Here is a 9,501-nt window from a genome sequence, read left to right as displayed (position 1 = left end):
TGGCAGATCAGGTTAGCTGAGGATGCCAAGGCCAAGACAGCATTTTTTACCCCAGGAAGTCTTTACCAGTTTGTGGTGATGCCCTTTGGTTTGAAAAATGCACCTGCCACTTTTTAAAGGTTGGTGAACCAAGTTCTCACTGGGTTGGATGACTTTTGTGCAGCATATCTGGATGATATTGCTGTCTTTAGCTCCACCTGGGAGGATCACCTGATCCACCTGAGGAAAGATTTGGAGGCCCTGCAAAAGGCAGGCCTCACTATCAAGGCCACCAAGTGCCAGATAGGGCAGAGTCAGGTTGTGTACCTGGGCCACCTTGTGGGTGGAGGCCAGGTTCAACCCTTGGAGAGCAAGATACAGGCCATTAAGGACTGGGCTCCTCCAACCACCCAGACACAGGTCAGAGCTTTCTTGGGCCTCTCTGGTTACTATAGGAAGTTTGTCAAGAATTATGGGTCCATTGTGACACCACTTAATGACCTGACAAGCAAGAAAATGCCAAAGAAAGTTCAGTGGACAGTTAGCTGTCAGAAGGCATTTGACGACCTAAAGCAGGCCATGTGTACTGCACCTATTCTCAAGAGTCCTGACTACTCCAACACCTTCATTGTCCAAACAGATGCATCTGAGTTGGGTGTGGGAGCTGTTCTATCTCAACTGAATATTGATGGTCATGACCAGCCCTTTGCTTTTATAAGCAGAAGGCTGACCCCTAGAGAGAAACGTTGGTCAGCTATAGAGAGGGAGGCCTTTGCTGTGGTTTGGGCCCTGAAGAAGTTGAGGCCCTACTTGTTTGGAACTCACTTCAAGATTCAGACTGACCATAAGCCCCTCTTATGGCTAAATCAGATGAAGGGTGAAAACCCCAAACTTCTTAGGTGGTCCATTTCCCTACAGGGGATGGACTTTACAGTGGAGCACATACCAGGGACTGACCATGGCAATGCAGATGGTCTCTTCAGGTATTTCCACTTAGAACAGGAAGACTCACCTGGTCAAGGTTAGTTTAATGTCCCTAAGTTTGGGGGGGGGGGGTTATGTAGGAGAGTGGGGTCTGCAATCCTATGGTCACCCCAGATTTTTGCTTTTTGCTTCACTGGTTTACGACTTTCCCTGGCTGTGGGCCTGCTAATCAGACCCACAGCCTAGCTGTTCTCTCTCTAAATCGACAACCATGTACTTTAGGTGCATTTACCAATTGGTACTGGGCCACCTTATCAGTCCCTGTACCCAGGGCATAGGTGTACCCAGGGCCTACCAGGGGCTGAAGCATGTATTATGCCACCCCTGGCTGGCCATCTAAACAGACACAACTGGCTGCACGACAGCTGGGCAAGGTGGTGTAATCACCCTTTGCTGTAGATATAGTATACCTATATCTAACCCTAAAATGGACACATATATTCCTATCAGTCACTCCTATGGCAGGCCTTATCGATCCTGAAGGCAGAGTGCTTGGAATTATGTGAGATGGTGCTCTGGCATGAACTGAGCCCGTTTGCAGCTTGCGGAACCAAGTCCTAATAGCTGTTCCATGATAACGCTATACCATATACTCTTAAGTGCATTATCAACCTCGCGGTTAAATGCTAACTCTGGTATAACATTATCAAAACATGTCGAGTAAGGTGTCATACGAATTGGAATACTACCCCCTCGCCAATTCTGGCGACGGGGGTAGCATTCCACCCTTCTAGAGGGACACAACATGTATGTAACTGTGAACCCCGGTTAAAGTTAACTCGAGCCTTGGCATCCCAAAATGGATGCCACCACCACAGACACAAGTCTGACCTCCTGCTGCTGGGAGTCCTTCCAGCGAGGGAGGCTTGGACAAAGGGTTTCCTGCCTTGGGAGGTGCTAGCACCACCCCAGACAGGATTTTGTGTATTGGGTAGGACAGGCCTGAAAGGAATGAGACATGCCCGGGGCACACAAGGTGTCCTGTGCATACACCGGTTCAAACCAGTTGCTGGGGCATCCCAGCGCTGGCGGGAAACCGGACAAAGGATAGAGGGTGTAGCCACCCCCCTTCCTGGTCCCACCCAGGGGAGGGACCTAGTCAGTAGTGCAGCCCCCTTTAGGAGAATAAAGGTACGAGCTGGTCCCATTCCAAATTAGATTATCCTGAACAACTTTCACAAGAAGAAACTCTGGACTTCGACGTGCTGCTCCACAGAAGACTGAAGAATCTCCCTTGTGGGCAAGGAGTGTCCACCCTGCACAAGCAGGCACCATCAAGCGTCCAGCTGCTTCCCTTTGTCGTCTTCCCTCGAGGATCCAGACTTCAGAGCCTGACGAGACCCAGATTCCCAGACCTCTCCGACCTCTACCTACATCTGCAGCACAGCTGAGACCCGTGGGTGCGACGAGACACGTGGGACCGGCCATCTTGGAAGAAACTGCACTTCGCTTCCAGCACGACTCCCGAGGTAAACTCGACCAAGTGCTTTGGGGACTGAGAAGCCCCTGCCCCGAGCAGCTCCTGCACCGAAGATCAGCCCTCCAGCGTCCACGAGATCTGCGTGGGGCCCTTCTGCTTGTTTGCTGCTCGACGCGTTGTCTGGTCACTTGCCGGCTGGCTCGTGGCCTCCTAGACGACGAACTTTTGAATCTTTGCTGCTGGTCTGGTTGCTCCAGACTGGCCCTTGCTCCCTTCCAAAAGAGGGGCACCTCGGACTCTCCTAGTCCGCACCAGACGCTTTCTTCACTCACCGCGTGGGTTGCCTTTGCCAAGGCCTGTTGATGCCGATTCCGGATCCAACACCGCCGACAGCGAGAGCCTACGTGGGACAGCTCGTGCCTCCATCCTGGTCATCGAAGACACCTCCTGGTCCACGTGGCTGCCGAGTCAAGCATCCACTCTTCACCTGATCGCGACGACGACATCTGGTTCCTTCCTGGTTCCACTCCAGTCACTGGCTAGTGACTTTGAACATTGTCCCCTCTGCTTTCAGGTCCTCTTCTTCACCGATCCACCCTTGGATCGAACCGGACATCTTCCTCCTGGTCGCCTGCAGCATCTTTTCTTTCAGGCTCCATTGACTTCAACGCGAGAACCCGACGCACTTTGACACCTATGCACCCGCAGCCCGTGGGTGAGGTAACAAGAGCATTTCAGTGCTCAAGGGTAGTTTAACTGTCCTAGTGTCCAGTTCCACAGTCGTTGTTGTCCTAACTAGTCAGGATTGTCCGTACTCACCTTTAACTTGAACTGTACTGTCCATAGACGTTGTTACGCATCTCGCGTGTGAGTTCACACTCTGCACACGCGTTCCTGGGGCCTCCTATTACATACCTAGAGTTAGTGTAGCGTGGTCCCAACGATCCTACAGCCTCTGGACAGCTCCATTCTTACTATCGACTTTCATATTCCACTTACTTAGTATATGGTTTGTCGTGCCCCTAGGGCACCATTGTAATTTTGTGCAACTTGTCGTATTTTTCGTAAGAGATTGTCATGTGCTTAGCCCTCTGACCTCATAAAGAGTTCAGAGGTGTTGTTATTAATAAATATATAGTTTATTTTCATAACAACCTGTGTGGTGTCCTTTCATCTGGTATTCAAGGGGTTATATTGTGGTAAAACAGCTGGCTTCACATGCCAAAAGAGTTTAGCCTAAGACTGCTTTGTCCATGCTACCATTAGGATAGCTGGTCTATAAGGTTGACTTACAACCAATCACCATAAGGGTTGTTTGGACGGATACAAGGTGATCACACGAACTAGTGAGCATCATATATCAGGCCAACTTCTCACAGAGTGTGCTAAAGAACGGTGATGGATTAAACCTAGATCTGTTGACTGGATGTGAGTGTTTGATTGGTTCAGATGCTCCGTCCATCACCACCCCCTTTTGTACGGCTTTGTTCGCCATAAGTTGGCAGGGTATGCTCAGACGTGAGTCTCTTGCTCACTTTGCCACTGGATTCAAGCAAGCCTGGCTGAAGATGGCTGTAATGCCAGAAACCGGTCCTAGGAAGCTTGAATCTGGTCCAGGGAAAGCATGGCTTGGCGGTTCGGGCTGGACTGTTCCCATGAGGCACAGGGTCAGACTGATTTGCATATGGCCATGTTTGAACTGGGGTGGCAGAGTGTGCTAAAGAACGGTGATGGATTAAACCCAGATCTGTTGACTGGGTGTGAGTGTTTGATTGGTTCAGATGCTCCGTCCATCACCACCCCCTTTTGTACCGCTATCTTTGAAAGGGGGCTCAAACGCCCTATGTCCCAAAGTCAGGGCTGCTGCCTAGGCAGCAAAAGTCAAGGTTGCGCCACTGCGCAAAACCTAAACGTTGCAGCTGCCCACTGCTTCCTGGGAAACTGAGAACAATAACATGGGGCCTAAATGATGCAGCTGGCACTAAGTGCTGCACAGCTGTGGAAGGCCTGGCACCACTGTGCCACTTCTGTCCCTCTCAGGGACTCTCTGAAGAATTGCGCCTAAACGGTGCAGCTGCCCACTACTTGCTGGGCAGCTGTAAAAGTTAAAATGCGGGATGGGCTCTCACTGGCCCTTGGAATAAACTGCGCCAAACATTGGAGCCCTCTAGGTCTAGAATCACTATGCACAGCTTTGGAGCACACAACTGGCCCTTAAAACAACTCTGCGCCACAGTAGAACAGAACTTGCCCCCAAACACTGAGGCATCCCACGGGGAAAGATACAGGCCTTTCTGGCCCCTCACGGGGCTCTCTGAAACAATCACTGCCCCATCGTTGGAGCCCTCTAGGCTCTAGAAATCATGTATGCTCTGGAGCACACGGGCTCCTAGAACAACTCTGCGCCACTGTGGAGTGCACTGGCTCCTAATATAATCATGCCCCCATTGCTGGAGCACCCCCTCTATCAAGCGGGGGCTGCTCGGAAAATGAAGGAATCACACGCGGTGCCTTCTCTGGCACGCACACGGGGAGGCAGGATGGAGGGGCCCACTGTCAAACGGGGGCGCTCAGCACTGCACAGGAATCGCTCGGCACTCTCCCCCCCCCCTCCCCCCCTCCCTCCGGGCAGCTCTACTCACCGGCTGCTCTCCGGAGGCGGCGGGGGACGCTGTCTTCTCCTTGCAGTCTGCCAGAGCTCTCCCTCACTAACGGGGGCCTCGGCAGACGTCCTCTAGGCAGCGAGCGGGGCTCTTTCTGGCCATGGGAACCCCGCCTCACCTGCTTCACCCGGTACCACATCTCGGGACCGTGACTTTCTCACTACTGGCAGCAACCGCGGGGCTCTCCCCTCCGCATGGGAGCGCTGTGACTGCATGCTGCACCGTCACTTCCGCTTCCGTCTGGTGGCCCCTCCCACAACCAGGCGGGCCGCGGACGGCGGCGTCAACCTCGGTTCTCGGCCGCCATGAGGGGTAGGCTCCCTCCGTAACTGAAGGCCGGCCAAGTCGCAGGGTTGGCACCTGCGCATTTAAATAATTAAAGGAGCGGGGTGGGCACCCACAATAGGCAGAAGTGCAGGGAATCCCCACGAAAGGGATGGCAGCCCGGCACTGCGAGTCAAAGGCAGAAGCGCTTCCCTCCAGGAAAATGACAGCGCTCTGCCCACAGCAAAAACAAAGCGCTCACGAGGCGCTGGGGGGCACAGAAACCACGAAGCCCCCAGGAATGACAATTGAAAGCAAATAGGGTCCCAGCAACAAGGTCCTCCCCGATGAAGAGGGCAGCAGGGTCCCAAAGAAACAAGGTCTCCAAGGCATTCAGGGGCAGGGCAGGGCCCAGGGAGGCAAGCCTTCCCCAGGGCCCCAGCAGCAGCAGCACGCCCCTGGTAGTTTCAAGTTGCAAAAACAAGAACATTTTCATGGGGTCACAGCCCCTCTTTTAAACACAACACTCCCTTTGTGACACAGCACAGGGCTAGGAGGGAACCAGTTACAACTGGTTCAGGAGCACTTGAGCACTTTGTTTTGCTCAGCTCCTCTCCTCTATTCACAGACGCACCACAGGGGGTTGAGCCAGCATTGTGGAGGGAAGGCCCATCCCTACTCAGGTCCCAGGTGCAACTCCTCCCTCCCATCTACATGCAGATCTCCCTATTCACCATCGGGCAGACCCATCCTGGCTCTTGGAGCCAAGCACACTAGTCAGCCCCTGTCACTCACAAGCCAGACAGTCAATTCACATTCACTGCACACAGAAATGCCAACTTCTAAAAGTGGCACTTCTACACTAGACACGTTAAATCTGCGAACACCGTCGCGCAGCATTTAACTTCACGAGTTCGCACATACCAAACTCGCCCCTGCACTCCTCTCACATCAGGGACTACCATGGACACACATATCCCCGATGCATTCCTATGGGAGGACAGGCCAATCTCACCACACGTGCTCAGAGAACGCACGCACTTTACACTGGGCCACAGGGCTAAAGTGCGCAGAGACCTGAAATCACTACTATTATGTCATATTAAAAGGCAAAAAGTTCTGGGGTGTACCTGCCAAAAGGGCCAAGTCCAACAGGTTGTATCACCAAATCCGAGACAAGTCGCAAACTGTTGGGTTGCAATTTCTGTGCCCTTTTTGCAACCTGTCACTGAGTGCATCTGGTCCTCAATGGAACAATACCAATTGTCTATGTGTTTAGACCATTAGTACAGTGTGAAATCCAGGGCTTGGTCAGGACAGGGCATGACGCCAGAAAGCACATCCTGAGCACAGCAAAATCACGAGAACCACAAAATCTTATTTTTACACTGCATTATTTCACTTCCTTTGAGAACAAGCATTGGCAAAAACAATAGGTATGGGTGTAAGATGGGAAGATGTTCTGATTGTTGTGAGACCCTCCGCTTTCGATCATAGAAGCTCCTTTCCTGTCTGTATTCTCCTCTTGTGGCATTCAGAGGAACACTCCACAATAGGGTAATGACTCTATCAGCTTCCTTTAGTTGCGTCACAATAGCAACCTGCATATATTTTGCCACGGTAAGCATAGTGTCGGATTTAGGGCGGTGCGACCGGTGCAATCGCACCGGGTTCCAAGGTCGAAGGGGCGCCCTTTGTGTGACAGGCTGAGCCGAGATAAAGGCAGCAGCCTACAGAGACATTTTTCAGGGGATAATTACAAAGGCATGATAACTCTGGTGGTTAATGCACTCGATGAGGAGAACTTCGATTTGTTTAGTCACAGTTTTCACGCATGAAAAATGAATATAGAGAGTTGATGTTCTAGCTGCAAAGAACGTGTGCCATGCAGATCATGTATTAGTATTTTATGTAGATAACTCAGTGATTTATTGCTATTGTCACGGAGATCCTTTTATTACTTGAAGTTTATAAGTTATAAGATTTCTAATCCAGCACATTGAGCTATGAACTGGCGTCAAAGCTTAGCATGCAAATTGGAAAGCATAGCTTTAGAACCTTATTGTTTTCCCCATCAATGTTTCATTATTTTAAGGTTGCTTAATGGGTGCTATGGAATGTCCACGGATTCCATGTAAATTCCATTGAAATGAATGGGCACTCCATGACGAGTTACCCATGTCATTAGCATCCAAGTGGTAAGGGTTCCTTTGGGTAATGCAGTTTTTTATTACTATGACAACGCAATCCATGTCTTTAGTTTTCAAATCCTGAATTTATGGGAAGATTTACTAACACATTGTGCCTGGTTTGCATCACAAAACTTGATGCAAAATGTGGTTTTTGAGCGCTAATCCCTGTCTACTAACTTTGGTGGAAAGCGATTTGCATCAAAAAATTATGCCTCCTCAAGGCTTAAAGTTGGTGAATAGGTTTATTTTCTCCAAACCTTTCCCACTTTGCAAGTGTGCTGCACCGTTAGCACACATACAAAGTGGTAAAGTTTCAAACCTTTAAACTTTCTCAAAGCATAGATTTTTGTGCTGCAAAGGTAGCCTTCTAGTATGAAACTAATGTCTGACACTACGCACACAATCTTGCACAATGGTGCAAGGGTGTGTGCATTGGCAAAATGACGCCTAGGGTACGCCAGCAGGAGAGGAAAGAAACAGCAACCACAGCTTAGTAGATGTGGTGCTGTTGGTCTCTCTTTCCACTCAACTCAGCGCATCAACTTTAATTACTGCACGTAGAAAAATGTAGTTAATCTGCCCCCTCTCTTCTCCAGATGACGCCCACTTAACATATAATGCTTAGCAATATGGATGACCTGTGACTCCTACACCTTGAAGTCCTCATTGTCTTCAGCGGTACAAAAGGGGGTGGTGATGGACGGAGCATCTGAACCAATCAAACACTCACACCCAGTCAACAGATCTGGGTTTAATCCATCACCGTTCTTTAGCCCACTCTGCCACCCCAGTTCAGACATGGCCATATGCAAATCAGTCTGACCCTGTGCCTCATGGGAACAGTCCAGCCCAAACTGCCAAGCCATGCCTTCCCTGGACCGGAAACAAGCTTCCGGGGACCGGTTTCTGGCATTTCAGCCGTCTTCAGCCCGGCTTGCCCGAATCCAGTGGCAAAGTGAGCAAGGGACTCACGTCTGAGCATACCCCGTCACACTTACGGTGGCCAAAAGTGGTACAAAAGGGGGTGGTGATGGACGGAGCATCCGAACCAATCAAACACTCACACCCAGTCAACAGATCTGGGTTTAATCCATCACCGTTCTTTAGCCCACTCTGCCACCCCAGTTCAGACATGGCCATATGCAAATCAGTCTGACCCTGTGCCTCATGGGAACAGTCCAGCCCGAACTGCCAAGCCATGCCTTCCCTGGATCGGAAACAAGCTTCCCAGGACCGGTTTCTGGCATTGCAGCCGTCTTCAGCCCGGCTTGCTTGAATCCAGTGCAGGCCCGGACTGGGCATTGCGGGCACCGGGCAATCCCCCGGTCGGCCGCAAGGCTGGGGGCCGGTTTTGGGCCCTGGGGGCCGTTTTTGTTACAGAGCCGTTTTTGCAGCATAGCTGCAAAATCGGCCCTGTAACAAAATCGGCCGAAAAGCGGCCCTGGCAAAGCGTTCGCCCCCCCCAGGGGGGACCGGCCGAGCACTTTGCCAGGGCCGGTTTTGGTTCCCAGTCCGGCCCTGATCCAGTGGCAAAGTGAGCAAGGGACTCACGTCTGAGCATACCCTGCCAACTTATGGCGAACAAAGTGGTACGAAAGGGGGTGGTGATGGATTAAACCGAGATCTGTTGAATGGGTGTGAGTGTTTGATTGGTTCAGATGCTCCGTCCATCACCACCCGCTTTTGTACATCAATGTCTTCAGTAACATTCCCTATACACTGATTTACACACTTGTATGATTCATTATCTCTGTATAATCTGTTTTTGTTTCAAAGCGCCATGACAGTCTAGATTGGGATGAGTAGTGCTATTAAAAAAGGTGAGGGAGGGGCTAAGGAAGGATAAGTGGCACCATTCGGGGGTGGTAGTGAGCAAATCTGTAAAGGGGGGTCATTTGTGGGGGTGCCAACACTGATTGTGGCACTGGGCGCCACCCAGGGTAAGACCAACCCAATCATAACTACTGCACCCTCACACTACACATGGACCAATCAGAAG

This window comes from Lissotriton helveticus, chromosome 12 (genome assembly GCF_964261635.1).
Source record: "Lissotriton helveticus chromosome 12, aLisHel1.1, whole genome shotgun sequence".
Classification (NCBI taxonomy): Eukaryota; Metazoa; Chordata; class Amphibia; order Caudata; family Salamandridae; genus Lissotriton; species Lissotriton helveticus.
The sequence above is the reverse complement of the archived record's forward strand: the minus strand, read 5'-3'. Positions refer to the sequence as shown.